At 43.1% G+C, this 24206-nt stretch overlaps 1 protein-coding gene and 1 pseudogene across 7 annotated transcripts in view; both read right to left on the bottom strand.

Moving 5' to 3' along the window:
• The window catches only part of gramd1bb (GRAM domain containing 1Bb), a 132585-nt gene that overhangs the window by 93067 nt on the left and 15312 nt on the right, over positions 1-24206 (bottom strand). The window lies entirely within an intron of this gene.
• On the bottom strand, positions 15624-22995 carry LOC129191439 (tigger transposable element-derived protein 1-like; annotated as a pseudogene).

The following is a 24206-nucleotide window of genomic DNA, read 5'->3' as shown; positions in this document are numbered from 1 at the left end:
GGCTTCAACTCCACGTCTACAAAGATTTATGCAAATACAGGAGTATTTGCATCATCCAACTTACAAACCAAAATGCAACATCTCATTGCGCTGTTGCGGCTTTCCTGGGGAACTACAACTAAAAGGATAAAGGAGACCTTAAACTCTACTCTGGATTTTCCATCTGATCTCCCAGGAAATCCCATATTCACCCATGCACATAATCATTCAAAGATGCCATGAAACAAACATTTAATGAATAAAGTATGATGAGCTTTTATGGGACACCGGGAGTACTGTCACGCCTGTAGCCAAAACATATTTCAAAAAATTATTTATTTAAATTGGAGGAATACACTGTTCCTGTTCTCAGGGTAAGAGAACACAGTGACATGAGGAGAATTGCTAGAATTACCCGAGCAGGGCTTGTTGACCTACACTAGACGGACAAAAAGTACTGTCACACCTGCCCATTACATCTCCAGTGTTAATTGTTAAACTTTTATGACCTTCTTTGCCCCGTGAGTGCTCTGTTTCAAAGCCTACAATAATTGAGCATCAACATTAACATAAAAGCTCTCCTATTATTCAAAATGGACTTTAATGATTTTCTAACATTAATGTGTCGTTAGAGTCTGTTTATGAGCAACAAACGTGAGAAAAATCTATCATCTCCCTCTCTTGTTTGCTCCACTTTTGAGGGAAGAGGTGCCCAAACGGTCGTTTTTGAAGTTGTGGGTGTCGTGACGTTATGAAGGAAAAACAAAAAAAACGACCTTTCTCACGGACATCACGCCTCTGACTTGCCCCATTTATATAAGCGTGTAGGACAGTTTTCGAAAAAAAAAAAAAAAAGTAAAAACAAAACAAAAAAAAACAGGCTTTGCTGCACATCTTTAAATAAATCCTGGAGCAAGTTGTGTCAAAATTTTAAAATTTTTATGGACGTACCAATTACTCATATTTTTTTTTACTATTCATAGAGGTTAAGTTCACAGACCACACATGAAACAGGGGATCTGTACAGTAATCCCTCGCCACACATTTCGCAGATTCACTCATTTTTTTCAAAAATACATTAATGAATAAATTGTTGTTTCATAGTTGAATAAGTCCTATTATTGGTAAAAACATATATACATACACTAGGTCCCCTACTAACGAACATTCGACACACGAACTTTTGGAGGTACGAACACCACCGACTGGTCTATTTTTTTCATGATTTTTTTTTCGAAAATTGCCATATTTTGTCATTTAAATTTTTTTGAAATACAAAGGCGCTATTTTTGTATTGCGCGCCATTCCGCCGCTACGAATGGTGAGTAGCAGCATCCCTCTTGCGCGATCTTTCTCAGTTCGTCTGCACTTGTCGCTGATAACATCTCGGAGCACGCCGTTTGTACCCCATTCGATACTTTACAGAGACGTTTGTTATCCGTTATCATGGCTGATAAGAGGGATTTTTTAATAAAAGCATTTGAAGTAATTTTTTTCTGCCATTTTTCCATGACTGTACTTAAAGCCAGCGCACTCAACAACTGAACATGGACGTAATCTGGTGGCTATAAAAAGTCCAATACCATGTGTTACTGCTTTGGCCCGGTCACAGTTGCTTGCTAGAGGTCGTTTGTATGCTGAAGTTATCAGCAGACGTGTTTCCTGCAGCATACCCGATATCCGTGGAACTATGTCAAAAACACAACTGTGGAGTCATCCAGTTGCCTTTGCTCATCCGTCATTTTAACAGGGAATCCATAGTGTTCACAAACAGGAGGCCGTAGTGAGATTGGAGGATCTTCCAGCTCAGGCTTCTCGCTTGCATTTGCCATGATGCCATTTGTCACGCCTGGCGAGCTACTAGCCTTGCTCCCCCTCAGTCAGAGGCGTCTGTCCGGAAACCTGCCCAGGACTTTAGTACCATGTGAAGTGATTAGATCACTCTAGTAATAAATTTAATGAGAAAGATAGCATAAAATATAACCGAAACAGTACTCAAGTGGACCGAACCGAACATGCAGAACCGAAACAGTTCAAGACGTCCACCGTTTCACCCCTAGTTAACAGGAAACTGATGCCCAGTAACTCACTGAATTCGCAGTATATCTTCCACATACATTACAGTACTGGACATTATAACGCTGCTGTTAATGATGTGATAGCGGAATGTTGGAAACCCCAACAGTTATGGTGACATTCAAATTGTGACTCTTGCTTCCTGATCTAATTGACAAACTTGCTGTTTACTTATTCATATTTGCCTCCAACTCCTATCAAAACTAATTACTGTATATGCGCTAGAAATCTCTTTCATGATGTACTAATTTGTGACCCACCAGACAGGAAACATGATTTTGTGGAAAATGTCTGCTTTGCTTATTTACAAACGCAAGATTATTTTGGAACAGCGTGCGTCACAAACACATTAATGAATGTGTCACATGTTAATATTTAGCAATACCTATAAAGACAGTTTTCTCACAGATATTGGGACTGATAAATTATGATGGCCAAAGTGGCTGCCACTCTAGCGCTTTTAGGGTATTCTATACATCGTGTTTTTCGCCATCATGTTAACATTTGCCTTTTCTTTGGAGCGACAGAAAAACACTCCCTACGCATCAAAAATGCCTGCATTCATCTCTTATTTACAGGCTTCTAAGAATAGCTTCGTTACACTATAGAAACAGGCACACAGCAATACGGTGAAGTCGAAAACTGTGTGTTGTATCGTGAGGCAAAGACACATTTTAACTGAATTTCAATTGTAAATGGAGATATGTACAATCGTCCCTCACTACATTGCGGCTCAAAATATCGTTCCCTCACTCTATCAGCCTATTATTAGTCAAAACACATGCATATATAAGCAAAGTGTACGTACTATTGCCCCAAATAAAGCATTTTCAATCTGAAAAATGGCTTAATTGATGAAAATACAAACATAAGGCATTTAGAAGATGTTGTATGTACTGTAGCGTATTATCTGTGACATTGCGCCTTTCAGAGCCAGCCCCTGTGACGTGACTTGTGTGATGTCAGGTAGCTACTGTAGAGTTGCTGAGTGTTAGCATGGTTAGCAGTGCTCTGTGCCAGTGCCTGGTGTAAGTTGTGGCTGACAGCAGCTCCTGTGTGAATGTTGACTGCGCCATTGCAGTAGTATTCTACTACACTGGCCACTACGTGTCAGGAATGTTACATTGATGAGACAATAGCGACCAAGTAGCCTGTCAATGCTAATGTGTGAGTCTATTTAATGTCTTATTTATGTCTAAGTCATCTTATTTTCTATTATTATGTTAATTATATTGGGTAAAACAAATGTAGAGGTCACTGTAGGAGTGTTATTTCATGTCTAGAGGGCTCTAATAATGCTAAAAACCATATGTAGAAGGTTTTAAACAGGATTTCTATGCTATGCTACGAAAATATTCTATTTATAAATAAGGAATCCAAATTCCTTATACCGCGATCGGGTCTGGAACCAATTAACCATGCTAAACGAGGGACTGTGTGTACGGTCACACACTAGCACGCACACATATTTTGGTGTAAACTAATGTTTCTCAATTGTTTTCTGTCGTGCCCCCACTTGGGGTCACAAATGTTTTCACACCCACCCCAATTTGAGATACTATTGAGAACTGATACCTATTTATTTATCTGTACTGTACAGACTGAACTTGAAATTGAAACCAAAATGAAGAACAGTGAACATGCGTATTCAAGAGTCAAACTGTATGCTGAATACGACAAATTCCTACATGTTAGCAGGTCTGCACTGATAGTGAAAGTCCTCCCTGCATCTCATGTTCCCCGACAGTTCACTATTTGAGAAGCACTGGACTGTAAACTAACACAAAAGGATGCAATTTTACTAATACTATGCTACCTATGCTATTATTTTTCTGATAAATATGCCATATGTTGGCACTGTTATTAACCCCACACAGCTCAATGAGGTCTACAAAAACTGCCACTGTAACCTAGTTAGTTTAACCAAACCACTGTGGAACTTTAGGGGCTTGACAATCAATCACATATGTGTAAAATTTGAGCAAGATTGGCTGAAAAAGACGGCTGCCATCAAGCAAAACATATTTAACCATTTGTCTAATATTGATAAATATTGTGGATGTCTATATCACATGTATGCCAGCGTCTTCCACAGCATTTTGACCACAACAAATTACAAGACAATATCAAAAGTAAAGGTGTTTTGATGACCTTGAGAGGGTTTGGACACTAGATGCAGAGGCAGAGAGCTCATAGAGCAGTGTGCGGACAAATAGTCCAACAACAACAGAAAGCGATGGTGTTTAGAAAAAAACTAAAATATGGGACACCATGAAGCAGTCTAAACAAAGGAAAAAGCTGGCTGGATAGCTGGGAGGCTGCTGGGCTAACCTGGCTAAAAACAAGAGACTAGGAGGAGCTATCTGAGAGCAGCGTAGGCGTCCACGTGAGGGCAGAAGTCTTGAACAAAGAACCAGCCGCCTCCAGCTGCAAGCGGTCAGCCTAAATGGGGGTCGAGCAATCAGCCACAGGTGTGCCAAGCATTCTCGCCTCCAGCCCGTTCAAGGGTAACTGTGAAAGAAATCACAGTCCAGGAGAAGGCAGGGACTAGAGCAGGGGTCTCGTGCCATGGAGGGCCGAGACGCTGCAGATTTTCTTACCAGCCAGTTACTAAAGCAGGTGATTTTAATGATCAGCACCTTCAATTTGAGGGACGGAGCTCATCAATTAAATCACCTGCTGAAGAAACTGGTTGGAGATAAAACCTGCAGTGTCTCGGCCCTCCATGGCACGAGTTTGACACCCCTGGACTAGAGCAAAATTGACAGAAGGAGAAGGCCACTGACGAATGTGACAGGTGTACTTTTTTATATACAATTTGTACTACAAAAAAACTTTTATTAACACAATGAGGACACAACTCATACAAAAAAGAGGCTGTATTCATCAATTTGCTCCAATGCATGAAGATAAAGCAGATAGATAAAAAGGATATTTGCCTGAACTAGGTCCATGACGTTCCAGTTTTACGACAATGGCTTGCCATTTAGTGCTGTTTGTTAATGAAGCACTGAAGGGACAATTACATCTGTCATGATGCTTTGTCTCGAGGGATTCAAGCATTACTACCAGTTGGTTGGATCGTCTCAAGGTTCAATTAGCGTTACTGCAACATAACATGGCAGAAGGCAAATCAAGTGACTGTGACTAATATATGTATTAGTATCTAATATATATTATATTAATATAATAAATGAGGTGTGGCGAGCCACAAGAACACAGATGTACAATGTACGTACATAAACGCAGCCTCAAAGATGCAATCAACAATTTGCAGTCATTGTGTGGCTACATTCAATAGTAGCTAACATAACATTGCCAACATTTCTATTATTAAGAAGAGCACCTGTAAACAAAAATAACTAATGCGCATGTGCGTTACATGGGGCATGGCTTGCAATATTGAAGCAGGACGAGGGCGGGCTCTAATGCTTGCAGCACATTCAAAAGTTAGCTTCTTTCATGCAGTACCTAACCAAGGCAGACAGCACCTTTAAATGCACGTTTGCTGTTATACAAAATCAGCTTTGTTTAAAAGACAGAGTTCACAGTTGTTCAATGTGGAATTATATCTTTGAAAGTCTAATAAAAGCGTGGTTAATAAAGGTGGGGTTACACATATCAAGTTAGCATAATGGGACAGCACATGTTCAGCCCTTGGGCCTTTACATTCTTGAGACTGTGGCCCTTTTCATTACGTAGTTGAGTAGCCCTGCATAGACCTTTTATATAGGAAAGGAAAGGAATGACCCGTTGTGCTCTGCCACTATATGACAAATAAAAAGATTCAAAATAAAAAATGCAGCTGCATTGTACACTTAAAAAAACAACAACAATGAAATCAATCCAATATGTAACATAAACTACTCCATTCACTGCTGACAACTCCACACAGTCTTTTTACAACTACCACTTCCTCTTGGGTAAAAAGAAGCTTTCCCAGGCTTGACAGTCTGAGAAGAGAGACAAGAGGGAGGCTGTTGAGAAGTGTGAGATGCATTCAAAGTGGTCTTACTCGCACAAAGAGGCAAGCCCCAAGAATCTGACAAACCGAGCAGCTACAGGAGCAGTGCTAAGTGTGCTAACAAGCCACTGTTAAGTCCAGTTTTCACAGAAACTAAATCTCCAGAACAGTCCATGCTGAGGATGTTCCATGCTGTGAAGGCACTGTGACAAATAATAGTGTCACTGTCACTAAAACCCCAGTTGAGCCGTGAAGCGTATTAAACATCTGCACTTATGTGAGTGAGCACAGGAACAAGATGTTTCATTATTTTCTTTTACAAGCTTGTTTTGGATGAATGACTACTTATCACTATTATTCTGCTAAGAAGACCAAAAAATAAGAAGACATGTTCAACTGAACGAACGAAAAACATGCTGCTGGTTTACTTAAGGCAAGGGTGTCCAAAGTTTTTCCACCGAGGGCCGCATACTGAAACTCAAAAGATGAGGGAGGCCACTCTGATATTTGAAAATGTTGTAAAAAGGCTAAAAAAAAGTTTTGATATTTATAAATAACACTTAGTGTTATTGTTAGTTATTAGTGACAACATTTCAGCTTCTTGTCTTTACATTTTCAGTTTTTGCTCAATTTTTCCAATTCTTGCTGTTTTTTTGGTTTAATTTTATTTCTACAATGTGCCAATAAAAAAAAGCTGCAGGCCACAAATGGCTCTCGGGCCGTACTTCGGACACCCCTGCCTTAAGGTGTCTTCAAGAGAAACAACATTGTCAACTGATAGAACATTCAATTTGAATGACTATGTTGCCACTGTAGTCTCCTAGAATAAATAAATGTTACAAAAAGCAGGATTCCCTTTCTGATGGTTGTTTTTTAAATTTTTAATTTACAGTTAGCCTGCTAGCAAGCGAGCTCACATGACTAAATCGACAAAGGCTTTGAGTCTGCTTAATCAATTCTTTTATTTATTTACACAAATGTAAATGTGAATCTTAATATTGTTACTATTTGTCTCTAAAGGTTGTTTCTTTTCAGCTAACTTGGTTTGTAGAGAAAAAAGAGTTTGCAAGCTAGTTAGCGTGACTGAATTCCAAATATTTATGAAGTTGAACCTCGATGTAAAAAGAACATGTAAGGCTCACTCATTTTCTGACTCTAAGAGCTTGGCTTTGTTTCTTTATAAGTAAGTATAAGTAATACTGTATAAAACAAAGTGGTTAAATTGACAAGCTTTTGGGGCAAATGGGACAAAATGCATGAACTCAACCAAAGGTTTTAGTGCAAGGTGCCTTCATCAGATAGATTATCCCAACCAAATGCAATGTCAAAAGATGGAACTACAGCAGTCATATGAATTGGGAATCCATTGAAAAATGAATCCATGCAAATGAACCACACTTAAGACAGATTCTGCACATTCAATGATGCAATACCCATAAATAGTGCTTCCAACAGGTTCACATATTTCATTTTGGCTGCATTAGTCAGATTCTGCAAAGTGCTGAAAAACAGCCAGAAGTGTGTCTGCTGCTACAAACTGCTACACTTAGTTACTAAGTGCAGCAGCCTATTTCCGTTGCGCATCTACCACAGCAGTAAAACGATTAAAAAGCAGTTTTACCTTCTAAGTCTGTCGGTTCACGCACAGTCAAATGAAGTGTTATCCCTTCACAACTGGTGTTTGTTCATGATGACAAGTACATCTAGCCAGGAATTTTCCCAGCATGGCAACAAAGTTAAATCAGCTCATTTTGTAGGCGGGGTCTGACATGCAGGAAAGCCAGACCACTGAGAGGTGACCTATCAGGGTCCTGCCAAAACACCCCAAATGCCCAGATTGCCCACCCTATTCCTTTTTTTAACCTCATAGTGGCTTTGCAGTCACGGCAAAGCAGTTATTTGCTTGAATGCTCAGTTTTTGACATATTAGATCTGATTACATTACACAAGTGGTTGCAATCTTGTGCCTGGTTTCTGTGGGCTCTTTATTTTAAATGATGTTGGAGCTAATGCTTTGGGTTTATGCAAATAGGTTGTATGAAAATTCTCTGCTAGGACATGTAAATCGCAGCATTTAAAGAAATTCAACCACACTATCAACACTTCACAGCGTGTACAATAGAATTAAACTACATCAACAGCAGCCTAACATCCAAAAACTGTCAGACTTGATGGTCAAATACCATCCACTTGTGCTGCTGCTTGACATTTTTGTTTGTGTCTATGCGAGGATTCTGACAAAAGACCAAACTATAATACCTCATGTAATGGCTTAAGCTATAACCGACAAGGTATGTGTAAAGCTGATGTTGACTGGGAGCACGACGGACTCAGGTTGGGACTCCTCCTCCACCGAGGAACTGATGCAGCTTGGGGGACGACGCCTCTCCTCGGCGGAACACTCACGCCGACGACGCCTCCAACTCTGCCTCTACTGCGCCGGAACAGATCACCAGCTGTCGAGGTGCCCTGATAGGCCGAGACGCCGACCCGACTCACCCCCGGGCTCAGTGAGCTCCGAGAGTCCAATATCCCCGCAGGATCGACCCGTGGGAGGGGATCGATCCAAATCGCCGCTGTGTGAGTATGTGGAGAGGGCGCCAGCCAATAAGATGCCTTCCTCGGGTCAGCTACGGCTCCAATTGGCGGGGATCATAACAGGGCAGGGGCGGCGTATTTCCGTGGTCGCGCTTGTAGATTCGGGTGCCGATGACAATTTTTTTAGATGCGGACCTCGTGAAAAAGCATGGACTAACTACTATTCGGCTACCTAAGCCCAAGGAAGTTTACTCATTGGATGGGAAGTTATTAGCCATAGTCGCTCACCAAACTGAGTCACTATCTTTACAGCTGTCCGGCAACCACCACGAGAACATTAGATTCTATGTCATTCCTTCACAATCTGCCCCGGTCGTGTTAGGGCTTCCCTGGTTGCGCCTTCACAACCCCACTTTCAATTGGGAAGCTAATACAGTAATTAACTGGGGAAGCAACTGTCACGCTCGCTGTTTATGCTCTGCAGTGCTCCAGAGCTCTCCGCCTAAGAGGCGCGCTATTGATATTGACCTCTTGGGGGTTCCCCGAGCTTATCACGACCTTGAGGCCGTTTTTAGCAAGGATTCCACATTAAGCCTTCCTCCTAACCGACCTTATGACTGCGCCATCAAACTTGTCCCAGATGCGTCACTCCCCAGCGCTAAACTCTATAATATATCTAAGCCCGAGCAAGATGCGCTGCGAGACTATATTTCCTCATCGCTCGCCGCGGGTCTTATTCGACCCTCGTCCTGTCCCCTGGGAGCCAGTTTCTTTTTTGTCTCCAAGAAGGATGGCTCCCTTCGCCCGTGCATTGACTATCGGGGCCTTAATGACATCACTGTTAGGAACAAATACCCGCTTCCCTTAATGGACTCCGCATTCTCCTCCTTACACACTGCCAGCATTTTTACTAAGCTGGACCTTAGAAGCGCGTACCATTTGGTCCGCATTCGGGAGGGAGACGAGTGGAAGACGGCCTTCAATACACCCATGGGGCATTATGAGTATCTGGTAATGCCGTTCGAGCTTACTAACGCCCCCGCCGTGTTCCAATCACTCATCAACGACGTTTTGCGCGACATGATTGGACAATACTGTTTAGTTTATTTGGATGATATATTGATTTTCTCTAATTCTCCGCAGGAACACGTGCAACACGTTAGACAAGTTCTCCAGCGGCTCCTGGAGAATAAATTGTTTGTGAAAGCAGAGAAGTGCGAATTTCACTCCGCCTCCGTCACCTTTCTGGGCTACATAGTGGAGAAGGGCAAACTGCGAGCCGATCCCGCCAAATTCAGGCGGTGGTCGATTGGCCTTCTCCCACATCAAAGAAGCACTTGCAGAGGTTCCTGGGCTTTGCCAACTTCTACCGCAGGTCTATCGCGACTTCAGCGTTAAAGCAGAACCTCTGAGAAGGCTCACATCCACTAAATTACCATTTATATGGACACCGGAGGCGGAGAGGGCGTTTGTAAAACTTAAAAGACTTTTTACCTCTGCACCTGTACTCACTCACCCTGACACATCATTACAGTTCATAGTGGAGGTTGATGCGTTGAATACAGGAGTGGGCGCCGTCCTCTCCCAGAGGTCCTCGGTCGACCAGAGACTGCACCCATGCGCATTCTTCTCGCGCCGCCTCACACCACCTGAAAGGAACTATGACGTGGGTAATCGGGAGCTGCTGGCCATCGTGCTTGCTTTGCGGGAGTGGAGGCACTGGCTGGAGGGCGCAGCCCAGCCTTTTCTTGTTATCACTGACCACAAGAACCTCTCATATATACGCTCAGCACAAAGGCTAAATTCAGGGCAGGCACGCTGGTCTCTGTTCCTCACCCGTTTTGAGTTTGCTATTACCTACAGACCCGGGTCGAGGAATACTAAGCCTGACGCCCTATCCCGGATCCACGGCCCAGCAGAGGAGGACACAAGCCCTGAATCCATCGTACCTGTGGCCAAGGTGCTGGGGGCGGTCCTGTGGGAGGTGGAGGAGCACGTCACGAAAGCACTAAAAGACACCGATATCCCGGAGGGGTGTCCCAAAGGTAGACTGTTCGTTCCCTCTAATCTCAGGTCTGAGGTCTTACAGTGGGCCCACACTGCCAAAGTCTCGTGCCATCCAGGTCTTCGACGTACCTTGTTCCTGGTGTCGCAGCGGTTCTGGTGGCCATCCGTGGCTACCAATGTCAAGGAATTCGTGGCGGCCTGCTCTGTCTGCGACAGGAGTAAATCATCTCATCGACCTCCTGCGGGCTTGCTTCAGCCACTCCCGGTACCATCCAGACCCTGGTCCCACATTGCTTTGGACTTTGTTACCGGACTACCTTCATCCCATGGTTACACTACAATTTTGAATATTATAGACCGCTTTTCTAAAATGGCTCATTTTATTGCCTTACAAGGACTACCCTCAGCACTGGACACCGCATGCTTGCTGGTCAGACACGTGTACCGTATCCACGGCATCCCTATGAATATTGTGTCGGACCGGGGCCCCCAATTTACATCCCGGGTGTGGAAAGCCTTCTGTCGGGCATTGGGCGCCCAAGTCAGCCTTTCATTCGGATACCACCCCCAATCCAACGGGCAGACAGAGCGGGCCAACCAGGACCTGGAAGCAGCGCTCCGCTGCGTTTGCCACAGACACCCCGCCTCCTGGGCGGCGCACCTCCCATGGGTCGAGTACACCCACAACTCCCTCGTCAGCACGGCCACAGGCATGTCCCCGTTTAAGGCAGTGTACGGCTACCAGCCCCCCCATTCCCCTCACAGGAGATGGAGATCGCCATACCCAGCGTCAAGTCGCACCTCAGACGAGCCCATCGTGTCTGGCGGGACACCCGCGCCGCCCTCAACCGCACGGCGGCCCGCAACAAACTACTGGCAGACCGTCACCGCATCCCTGCACCCTCATTCCAACTAGGACAGGAGGTTTGGCTTTCTTCCCGGGACCTCCCTCTGGCTGGCACACGCAGGAAAGTGGCGCCGAGATTCGTGGGGCCATTCAAGGTGGAATCCATTATCAACCAGTCCGCAGTCAAACTTAAACTACCACCATCCCTCAAAGTACACCCCGTCTTCCACGTGTCCTGCCTCAAGCCGGTCAACACCAGTCCGCTGTGTCCGCCGGCCGTGGCCCCACCTCCGCCTTGCATCGTCGATGGCCAGCCAGCCTACACAGTGAGAGCCATCTTGGACACGAAAAAGAGAGGGAGGAGGGTGCAGTACCTGGTGGACTGGGAGGGTTATGGGCCTGAGGAACGCTCTTGGGTGGCTCGCTCCTGTATCCTCAACCCACAACTCCTTCGTGACTTCCACTCGTCTCATCCCACCAAGCCAGGTACACCGCCAGGGGGCGCTCTATAAGAGGGGGGGATACTGTGGTGTCTCGTGTGCTGCGATACTGCCGTCTCCTGTGTTTCTGTTGCAGTACATGCTCTACACCATCATGATGAGCAGACAAGCAACACCTGAGACTAATGGGCAACGGCCTTACTTAAGAAGCAAGCACACCTTCCGCCGTTGCCAGATCGTTGCCCTTCGCTTCCCGACTCAGGCTCCTGTTGCTTAACAGTTACCCTCTGTCTGCTAGTCTTTCTGCCTACCTGTATTCTTTATTCCTGCCCGGCCACTCCGGCAGCGTTAGCGATTTCCTGTACTTTCCTGCTTTGAGTATTCAGCAGTGTTTTTTGTTCTATCGCCCTACCCTTTTGGTAGCTCTTTCTGTTTCTACCCTTTTTCCCATGTAGTATCCGGGTCTCCTTTTGTTGCTACTTCCTTATTTGTCTTTTTGCATCTTTGTTGTGCTTCTGCTTGTGTTGTACTTTTACCTTTGCTGATTTGGAATTAAACACCTTTCCAAATCACACGTCGCCTCCCGCATCTTGGGATCCAACTCGCGGCACGCTCCGTTCCTCACAGGATGCCTCTGCAACAGCTCTACACAGCCAGCTGCTGTTTGACACCCCTGCACAAACTGAAGCTTCATTGTTCCATTGAAGGAAAAAGGAGCTCAGATCATGATGGCGTCACCTCCATGGTGCCTTGTGGAAAACATCTCAGGTGGGATCACCTTGTCATGCCAGTAACATTGGAAGCCATCAGGACCGTCAAGATTACATTTTTCTCATCAGAGAATAAAAGTTTCTTCCACCTTTCAATGTCCCATGTTTGATACGCTTGTGAAAAATTCTAAACAGGCAATTTTGTGATGGTGAAGCACATTGGAAACATTTGGAAGCGTCGGAAACATTTTTTGTTCTTAAAACCCTTCTCTCGCAAATGCCGTCTGATGGTTATTGAACTGCACTGGACACCAGTAACAACCTTTATTTGGGCCGAGGATGGTCTCATGTCTTGACGGTGTAGCTGAGAAATGGGAGTGTGCACTCCCTTAGAAAAAATCCTCACTCATGTACCTTCACACACTGATTACATATGCTTGTTTGTATCTTTGTTCCTTGCACTTTTGAACAGACGACATTGCTCTCTGTTCAATTGTACCTTCCTACAGCTTCGATAATAAAATAGACAAAAGGCAACTTGGTTTCTGTGGACAATTTTATTGATAGAATAATTGACAAAACAACAGACAGCCAAGCAGATCCAGCGGCTCAAGGGCAGTGTCATTTTTTTGGGTCTACCACTTGACTTTTTTGTTTCATAACCCTCAGGATCTTTGAAGAACTTTAAATGACTGTTTTACTGAGTCCAACCTTAGCAGCAATGGCAGGCTTTTTTTGCCTTTGCCACCAAGAGATCATGACAGTGTGAATAGCTGACAGAAAATGACATTAAAACCACATTTTTCCCAAGATTTTGACTTTTAAAGGCTGTGGGATTAAATATTTCATCAGCTGATGAACAGCCTATTTCATTTGCTTACTCGGACATATTTCTACCTTACGGAGCCCCAGAGGGGACATGGAGAAAAAAAAAATATGATGGGTAAAAAAAAAAAAGAACGAACTTTTGCGCGATAACGCAAAACTGATAAACTGGTAAACATGGTAAAGCTGGAAACATATTCACATATTTAAACTTCCGGGATCAATAACTCCCAAGTGAATGGTTCTAAGACAGCAAACATACCTCTTTTTTCCAACCGTGAACACAGACAAAAAGACAACCCAGTTTTGATCAAAACGTGATCTGTGTAGTCTGACTTCTATTGATCTCCAGGAGAAGCCGGCAGCGAGACCGGATCGCAGGGACCGTCTACAAATGTCTTCTTCTTCTTCTTCTTCTGTATTATGGCGGTTGGCATCAATGTTGACAACTCAGTAAGACAAGTATCTATTGGCTGTTCTGAAAGGCGATATATGGCGTCATTGGCTACAAATATATTTACGAAGCAACAAGTTTGTGAAAATTGACTTTTGCATAATTTAGGGCAATTTTTATTAGGTTGTTAATAAATTCACTTCTGTAACGTGTAGGACCACAAAACTCACCTTACACATCAGTGGCCTTCTCCTGTTCACACTACAGCAAAGACTTTGGGAAAATGTGCTTTTAAATAATTTTGGGGAAATGTTATTATTTAATAAATGCAATTGTGTAACATCCCCGTTCAATAGCTTCACTTGGCCATTGATTAGTGAGATGAATTTTGTGGTCTTACTCTTCACAGAAGTGAAGTTATTGAACGGACATGTGACACAATTGAATTTATTAGCGATAGTGTCACCCGAAGTCAGTTGGGATAGGCTCCAGCATGTCCCGGCAACCCTAAAGAGGAGAAGTGGTATAGAAAATGGATGGATGGATAATTCTTATGAAAATTCCCAAAAATCATTTAAAAGCACATTTTCCCAAAGTCTTTGCTGTAGTAGTACCGGGAAGGAGTCACTGATGTGTGAGGTGAGTTTTGTGGTCCTTCAGATTACAGAGGTGAATTTATTAACAACCTAATAAAAATTATGTCCATTTTCACTAACTTGTTGCTTCTTATATATTTTTGTAGTTGTTAACATAATAAACGTGTTTTTATTTACTTTGTTAATCTATCATATTTATGTTCATCTATCATACTTATGTTTTTTTCCTACATCTTGTCACGCTTTGCTTGTCGCTCTGCTGCCGCCTGTCTGCCATTTGTCCGCAGTGCACCTCAGCCGGCATGGGCGGAGACGCCGGAGCGCACCTGCGGGCAATCAGCAATCTGGACTCCTCTTAAGCAAGGCAGCAGCACCTGATCCTTGCCAGATTGTACTCCCTGACCTCCTGTTCCTTGCTCCCGCTCAGTCCGGCTCCACTACCCTTGCCCTGCTCTCTGGCTCATTACCTTTGCCTGCATTTACCTGCTCTGTACTTTCGTAGTGTTTTCCTGTTGGTTTGCCTTCAGTGTTTTTTCGTTGTTACTTCCAGTTTTTTCCTGACAGCCTTCTGCTGTCAAAGTGGATTTCCTTTGTTTGTACTTTGCCTGTTTGGTCACCTTTTGTTATTCAACTTTATTTTTGTATTTAGAAGTTGCCCTCGTCTTGCGTTGGGATCCGATTTTTCTTGCTGTGGCATCCGCCACTCCTGACACATCTCTTACAACATAATTTGCAAAAAACATGCAAACTAGCCAACGACGTCATCTATGGCCTTTCAGGACAGTCAATAGAAACTTGTCTTACTGAGGAGTTGGCAACATTGATGCCAACCGCCATAATACAGATGAAGAAGAAGACATTTGTAGACGGTCCCTACGCTCCTGGAGATCAATAGAAGTCAGACTGCACAGAAGACGGCTCGTTTTGATCAAAAGTGGCTTGTAGCTGTTTGTCTGTGTTGCACGGTGGGAAAGAGGTATGTTTGCTGTGTTAGAACCATTCACTTGGGAGTTATTCATCCCGGACGTTTGAATATGTCAATATGTCTCCATCTTTACCACAGTCTCTTTTGCGTTCCCTCGCAAAACAGTTTTGCGTTCCCTCGCAAAGTTCATTCGTTTTTTGTTTGTTTTTTTTACCCTTTTTTACCCATCATATTTTTTTTTCATGTCTTTATTGTCATTGGGTCTCTGTAAATGTGACAGCCAATCCAAAGTATTGGGGGCGGGACCAAGAACAAGTGTAGGTTAGACAGAGGGAGCTGGAAGCACAGAGACGTTATCGTCGGGAGAGTGCACAACAACATATCGTTAACTAATAACAAGTAAGTTTATCATCAAAGGTCGACTACCTGTGGTCCTGATATTAACTTCTTCTGAACTGCAAAAGGTGAATATATGCTGTAACTACTTGTTGTAGCTGTAGAAGTATGGAAACGTAATGTCATGTAGCAGTTGCTAGTTAGCCTAGCATTGCACATGTGATTAGGCCTTGGTACAATAATTTAGCATTATGATGTGTATCCAGCTAAAGCTAATGCTAATTCAACATGATGCAGGGTTTCATGGTAGCTCAGTGGAGTTTATGCATATCCTCACGTTATCCGGTATCCCTAAGCACTCATAAGGATTCGTGAGTACCCGATTGACTTATTGTACACATGCTATTATTTTGTGCTTTTCTTGAGAGAAGTGGCCATTTTGGTTTGTAGGCCTCACTGCACCTAAGCAACGACACAGGCCTGCAACTGGGTAAACTAAGCTTGAACTGGGTTAAACTGGGAAACTAAATAGTGGTACTGTTTGGACACTTTGAGTTATTATTGTGCTTTATTTTTGCTCACTTTATTGTGACAGAGGTCATTTTGGAGAGTGAGGGAAAGACGCAGAACACACGAACGAGATCTGGTGTTTTATTTGGGAAACTTTATTTGATATTTCAGACATTTTATTTGAATTTACTCTTTTCATCAGAAAGGGTCATTTTGATTTTGTGTGTACACACTGTAAATAAATTTATGTTCATCTGTTATATTTAAAATACAGTAATGGAGAGCTTTATTACAATTGAATAGAAATATACATTGCAAATTATAGTATATTAACCCTAGTCTCACAAAGGTTTAAACCCAGCTCACGTTCCTTATTAGTGGCTGAACATTGAGCATACAGCCCACCTTTGCAAATGCCTTCTCCACTGATTTCGGATTTGCAAAAAATATGTTGTAACGCACTAATTATTTTCAGTTGCAGTACCACTCTCTTTAATTGCCATTGCTCATTAGCAATAAAGGAAGCTAACAAGCTAAATAGTTAACCAGTGTCATGGTTTGTCATCGAGTTGACTCACCAGAAAACAGTGCCCCTAACACTTTGGGTGGAGAATTGCACGACATGTGCTTAACTCCGACGCAGAACTTTGAAAGGCTCATGATGACGTCAAAGGGACGGCATAGCAACTACACAGAAGCATAAACCAGCTATAGCCAAAGCAGAAGAATAAAAGAGCCGCAGATTGCAGAACCCTGGCTTAGACCATTAGACTACTCCCAGTGACATCCTCTGCTGTTCAACAGAAACTTAAACAAAAACTGTATTCCCTCTGACTGTGATTAAAGTGCTGTTTTATGTTGATTTATGTATGCTGATTTTGCTCTGCTTTCCACTGATGGCTCATCATCCACTCTTGAGGTTCCTGATTGTTTCCTCAGGCTGCATTATTAGCATATTTACCATGATATGTAACATCGTGCCGTCCCTAGAACTCTGTGCATTAGACGATATTTCCAAATGAATGCAGCCTTTCTAAAGCAGTGGCTCTAATAGACACTATTCTGTAGTCAATCATTGTCCAATTTAATAAAGAAATGGCACACATCAAAGAAACACGTAATTTTTCTGCAATTACCTTTACTATAACACATAGTACCATGTATCATAGTTGAGTTCTTTATGACAACACACACCTCCAAGGATCTCCAAGTTTGATAGTGATCCAAATAATAGTATACCAAGATAATAGTGATTCAAATGTAATTTTAAAAGGAGCTTCAGTATGTGGACTGTCCAGGAGCTACAACTGCAATGGGTGGATGTTGGCCTTATATAACACACAAACTGGATGTTGATAGATGTACTTTTTCAGCCATTTTTTCAGCCATTTCAATAATTACTCAAACTTAAGCAGACATTACTCAGGCCTTTGCTGTTTTGTAAGATGGGTTGAATTAGGTGTTTGTGAGACATATTTGGACATCACTGATGCTGTTCTATCTACCGTCCATGGCCAAAAAACGACAATTTTCCGCCTCATGACACTGACATAAATATTTAGATGAAGGCAGATAGGATCGTTAAACGGCAGTGATAGACAGCTACAGTTATAACTAACCGCACCCCATCCACTATTTGATTAAATACAATATTCATATAAGTGACATTTTATGGCTGCATTAAGAGTTGCGCTTAAAAACAGTAAATTGAATTTCACGCTTAAATGAGATGCAATTAAAACCACTGGGGCTTATCCTGTGAGGTCATAATAATACAAATGTTGACTTCCACCAGCCACGCCCCCCCACTCCCCCCCTACACACACACACCCTGTCCCATGTTTACACATAATCTTAAAACTACTGTCTGATAAGACTCCAGTTACAACTACTGTCAGGGAAAGGAGATCCCAGGAGGTGGTGTGTGGTTGTAATGTGCAGTCATTGAGAGTAATTCATGGCACACACTCAGTTACTGTCAGCCAGTCAGAGGAGCCGCATCACTGCCAACTGGGCTGCTTGCAAAAACCCTGTCCCAGTTACTCATTAGCTCATATTAGCCCAAAGACTGTACAACATCATAACCCTAATCCTAACCCTTACTAGGAACAAAGCCACATTTAGGGTTCAGGTAGGACCGAGTGAGTGAATGCCTTATTATTTTCCCTGTTAATCATTGAGTAATTGTGATTGAATTTTGTGGAGATGTCTAGCTTTGTCTAATTATTATTTTAATAGGAAGAACACAACAGCATCACACAATAGCAAAACCATGAGCGCTCCTGTAAACAAACACAGCACATTACCAGTGTACCGTAGTTGCCGGTGTATAAGCCATAATAAGCCCATGATGCTCAGACTGCAGCGTCTGGAAGTAGTGACGTGGATGAGTGAAGTGGACGCTACTATCACGTTTTGAAGTCTTATGCAGCAATCGCTGACACATCTTAAGTAAGTTTGATCAAGTGTAGAATTACTACAGCTTCTGTTTGGACTGCTTGGACCTCCCAACAGTCCACTATTACCAACAGGGTTTGAAAGGCGGGACTATTGCGTGATGAAGAGGATAACTCAAGCTAAATGGCTAATTTGGCTCAAGACAAAAGTGACTCCAAGAGTGACAACAAAAGGGAGCGAGAGACTGACTAAGTGTGTGACGAAGAAATTATGAAGCTGTTCAATTGTGATGCTAAAGAAAACAACTTTAGTGGGTTTTAGTTCCCAGGAGGAAGAGGAGGACGGTGATGAATTTATTTTGTGGTAGGTTACTGTTAAACTATTCATGTTACACTCACTCTTTAGCACTGTTTAACTAGCTGTGTTTTACGCACTGTTATTCACTTTTTGGAAAAAAACATTTATTTCACTAAAAGTTTTAAAAAATCTTTCTGTGTAACATCTTTCCATCCATCCATTTTCTTTCACTTGTCCGAGTCCTGGTCGTAGGGGCAGCAGTCTCAGCAGGGAAGCTCAGACTTCCCCGTCCACCTCCTCCAGCTTCACCGGGAGGACACCAAGGTGTTCCCAGGCCAGTTGTGAGACATAATCTCGCCAGTGTGTCCTAGGTCTGCCCTGGGGCCTTCTCCCGGCTGGGCATGCCCAGAACACCTCACCAGGGAACCATGGCCTCGGATTTGCCCAGATGCAAACCTCCCCAGTAAACACTGAAGGTCAGAGCCCGATGAGGCCATGAGGACCACATTGGCTGCAAATAGCAGAGGCGAGATCCTAAGGCCCCCAAACTGGACTCCCTCAACGCCTTGGCTGCGCCTAGAAATTCTGTCCATGAAAATTATGAACAGAATCGGTGACAAAGGGCAGCCTTGGCGGAGGCCAACGTTCACCGGAAACAGGTTCGACTTACTGCTGGCAATGCGAACCAGGCTCCTGCTCCGGTTGTACAAGGACCGAAGGGCACGTATTAGCGTGCCACCAATCCTGTACTACCCACAGGACACCGCGAGGGACACGGTCGAATGCCGAATGTAGACCGGTTGTGCAAACTCCCATGTATCCTCCAGTACCCTCGTAAGGGTGTAGAGCTGGTCCAGTGTTCTGCGATTGGGACGAAAACCACATTGCACCTCCTGTAGCTGAGGTTCGACTAACGCTCGTACCCTTCTCTCCAGCACCCTGGAATAGACTTTCGCAGGGAGGCTGAGGAGTGTGATCCCCTTATAATTGGAACACACCCTCCGGTCACCCTTCTTGAAAATGGGACCACTGCCCCCGTCTGCCAATCTGGAGGTACTGTTCCCGACTTCCACGCAATGTTGAAGAGACGTGTTAGCCAAGACAGTCCCTCAACATCCAGAAACTTGGGGAATTCAGGGCGAAACTCGTCAACCACCGGAGCTTTGCCATTGGGGAGCGTTTTGACTACCCCAGATGACATGGACACCTGTGGCTTATAGACAGGTGCAGCCTGTATATGTACACATCTTTTTTGTCTCTTTTAAATTTAGTGGGTGCGGCTTTCATACATTAGCTCAGTTTCAGAGTAACTTGCAATATTTAAACTGGTCAAATGTTTGTTCACCCTCAAATGAACTTGTCGTTACTGTGAAAATAGCATGATTCCACCATAAGTTGATTGTGCTGCTAATTCATGATTGTATTATTTATGATGCTGGGCTGGGTTTTTATTGGTTCTCCAGCGTTTTTACGAAAAATGTTTGATGCTGCTGACATGTTGGCACCATCTGGAAATGTTATAAAAAAAATTTAAAAAGGCTGAACCCGAGCAGCTGCCATGTAGCTCAATTAGGTAAGGCTCTCTTTTGATGGGTATGGGAGGTAATATGTTTATTATTGTGGTATCACTGCACTGCATTATATTCAGAGCTCTTGCTCACATTTTTAGTTATTATTTAGAGGAGCATAAGAAAATAAATGCCTCACAGTATGACCTAGTACCTTGTACAATATTGTTAAATGTTACATAAAAGTGACTTGTTAATAATGTGCTATGTGACACGTGACCCTAGAGTATGTTTCAGCATCTCTTCAGGTTACAAGTCGAGGGGGGGAGAACAATACCATATACTACAATTACATTTTTTTCATGGTTGGCAGGTTTGTTAGTGTCTTTAATCATGTTTGTCCCATGCTGGTGCCAGCAATTCATACAGTGTTTTGAGCAGATAAAGTATTTGTCAATAGTATTTCAAATGTATGAAGGGGTACACGACTGTAAAAAGTTTGGGAACCACTGCCCTAGGGGGATGACAGAAAACAATTGAGAACCACTGGCATAGAATAATGAAAAACACTGCAAAATGCTAATTAATTTAACAATGCATTGCTAATGTGAAGTCAAATTAAATAAATTACTATATTACAGCTGATTGCCTGTGATTATATTATACACTAAGTCCCCAACTAACGAACACAATTGGTTCCAGATGACCGTTCTTATGTTGAATTGTTCTTAAGTAGGGGAAAAGGTAATATTACCAATGATGTAGGTGCTACATGTACGTGTATACATATACAGTATATGTGTATGTATGTAAATATGACTTTGGATGCAGTAGTAATATTAAACCAGGATAATTAATGAAAAAAACATTAATAATAATAAAAATGATATAATAATACGTAATGATAAATGTTATTTACCTTTGAAGAGGAGTGGTCGAGCATACATCGTTGGTGGTAGTGGTGGACGAGGAGGAGGAACTATTGAAGAAAGGACAAACCGTCGTCATCGTTAGACTCTTCCAAAAGAGGTATTTCAGGGGAAACTACTGAGGTGGAAGGAATTGGCGACGAAGGTGCAGGAGTTGCAGATGTCCGTTTGAAGAAGCTTTCAATGGAAGTTTGTATGGTCTTCTTTTTCTTCTCCTCATAGATGATACGGTAGCACTGTAGAGCGTCATTGATACTGGTTGAGACCTTCAAGAACCTCTCAACATTAGGGTCTTGACCCTCCAGAAGCATTAACCCCTCTTCAAATTTTGAAAAGGCAGACGAAAGAAGCTTTGTGTCAAACTTCTTAATGGGAAGTGTTTCTTCTTCTTGCGCTTCCTCCTCCTGCTGTTGGCGCTGCATCTCCTCCAACTCCATAAGTTCTTCATTGGTTAGCTCCTCTGAATGCGACTTGAAAAGCTCCTCAAAATCATCCTCCACCAAGTTGATCTGCAGCTTCTTGCTGATCTCTATCAAGTTGGCAACCACATTCTTGCTCTCCTCCTGTGGATCGAAACCTTTACAGTTGTGGCAAAACTGTGGGGTCAGATACTTCCATACACCGTGCATATTTGATTGAGTGACCTTACGCCACGCAGCATCGATATTCTTGATGCAGTCGTAGATGTTATACGACTTCCAGAAGTCACGAAGAGTCGCCTCGGTGTTCTCTCGGTCCACGGCTTGAAGTGCTTGTCTGTGCGTCCGTCGGGTGTAATATTTTTTAAAGTTGGAAATCACACCTTGATCCATCGGCTCTATGATAGAGGTGGTGTTGGGAGATAGACCACCTTAACATCTGGGTGGAAGTCGTCCAAGTGCGGTGGATGCCCGGGTGCGTTATCAAGTATCAAAAGAATCTTGAATGGGATCTTGTTCTCGCGACAATACAGCTTGACCTCAGGGATAAAGTGGTGGTAGAACCAATCCTCGAAAATGGCAAGAGTTACCCAGGCCTTGTTGTTAAACACCCAAATAACGGGTAATGAACTCTTGGTCACGTTCTTAAGTGCTCTGGGGTTTGCAGCATGGTAAACAAGGAGAGGCTTCACCTTAAAGTCACCAGACGCATTTCCGCCAAGCATCAGCGTGAGTCGATCCTTGGCCGCCTTGTACCCGGGCGTACTTTTCTCCTCGCGGCTGATGTAGGTCCTCGTTGGCATCTTCTTCCAAAAAAGGCCCATTTCATCGACATTGAAGATTTGTTGGGGAGTGTATCCATTAGCATCGATGATATCCTTTAGGATAGAAGGAAATTCTTCGGCAGCCTTTTTATCCGCACTTGCAAGCTCACATTTTAATTTAAGGTTGCGCAAATTTGCTAGCTGTTTAAAACAAGAAAACCAACCATGGCTAGCCACAAAAGTGCCTTCTTCAGAAGCATCCTCTCCTGCCTTCGCCTTCACATCTTCAAAAAGGCTTCTAGCCTTTTCCTGGAGCAACGAAAGGGAAACAGGTATGCGCCGTTGATTCATGTTCTCCAGCCACATACACAGGAGTTTTTCCATCTCTCCCATGCATTTGCCTCTCCTCTTTGAAATGATAGTGGATGCCATTGGTACAGAAGTCTTCACATGTTCTATAATATGAACTTTGCCTTTGTAAATTGTTCCTATGGTTGACCGATTCACTCCATAGGCACGCGCTACATTAGCCATTTTCTCGCCACGGTCTAATTTCTTTATGATGGCCACCTTCGTTTCCATAGAAATTGCTTGACGTTTCTTGCCACTACTACTAGCACTTGCACTCGATTTATCAGCCATGATAACGGATAACAAACGTCTCTGTAAAATATCGAATGGGGTACAAACGGCGTGCTCCGAGATGTTATCAGCGACAAGTGCAGACGAACTGAGAAAGATCGCGCAAGAGGGATGCTGCTACCCACCATTCGTAGCGGCGGAATGGCGCGCAAAACAAAAATAGCGCCTTTGTATTTCGAAAAAATTTAAATGACAAAATATGGCAATTTTTGAAAAAAATCATGAAAAAATAGACCAGTCGGTGGTGTTCGTATCTCCGAAAGTTCGTATGTCGGATGTTCGTTAGTAGGGGACCTAGTGTATACTGTGTATATCAATGCCACATACGCTCCAAAACAAAGTAATGGAGTGTCTAATCCAAGGAACGATGGAGTAAAAAAAAATGATTACAACCTGTTGAACTGTGTAGAAAAACTTGCATACTGTACATACAGTATTGCTGCTAGTCCCAAATTCACAGTTAAACAGTGCAGTAATGTTTAATATTGTTTTACAAACATATTTCTCCAAAGGTAGCAATCTGGTCTTTGTTCTGCGACTCTGACAGCCAGTGAATATTTCTTTTTTGTTTTTTGCTGAATATGTCAAACTTCTATTGTTTGGTTTTTATCACAGGGTGTGCTGGAGGTCTGGCACAGCCACAGCGACAAGCCGCTGTCTCCAAGACACTAAAAATATCCTCTAATAAAGCACTGAGACAGAAATTGCACATATAAGATATATGACAGTGAGGCTCGTTGCAATTTCAACGTTATTGCAAACTTTGACCAGATATAACCGGATATATGGAGAAAGAACAGGGATCATAGCACTGCAGGAGACACTGAAATATGCAATAATTCATCATTATATCATGAACACATCATTGCCAATTCAAGCAGAAGCAGAAAGATGCTGAAGGGAAAGGGGAGCCAATGACTGTACTGTCAGTACTATAGGCTGCACATTCATTAGAAGACAACCTCAGCTTGCATGAAAGAGTGAAGACTGAGATGTTTAGCAATAAAAAAAATAGACGGCTTATCAGTGTTGAGCAAACTTCTTTAAAAAAGTAATCATTAGTATCTGAATGCACCTTCACAAATTAGGGAGTAACACTGCAG

This window comes from Dunckerocampus dactyliophorus, chromosome 12, assembly GCF_027744805.1.
Source record: "Dunckerocampus dactyliophorus isolate RoL2022-P2 chromosome 12, RoL_Ddac_1.1, whole genome shotgun sequence".
NCBI lineage: Eukaryota > Metazoa > Chordata > Actinopteri > Syngnathiformes > Syngnathidae > Dunckerocampus > Dunckerocampus dactyliophorus.
The sequence above is the reverse complement of the archived record's forward strand: the minus strand, read 5'-3'. Positions and strand labels throughout refer to the sequence as shown.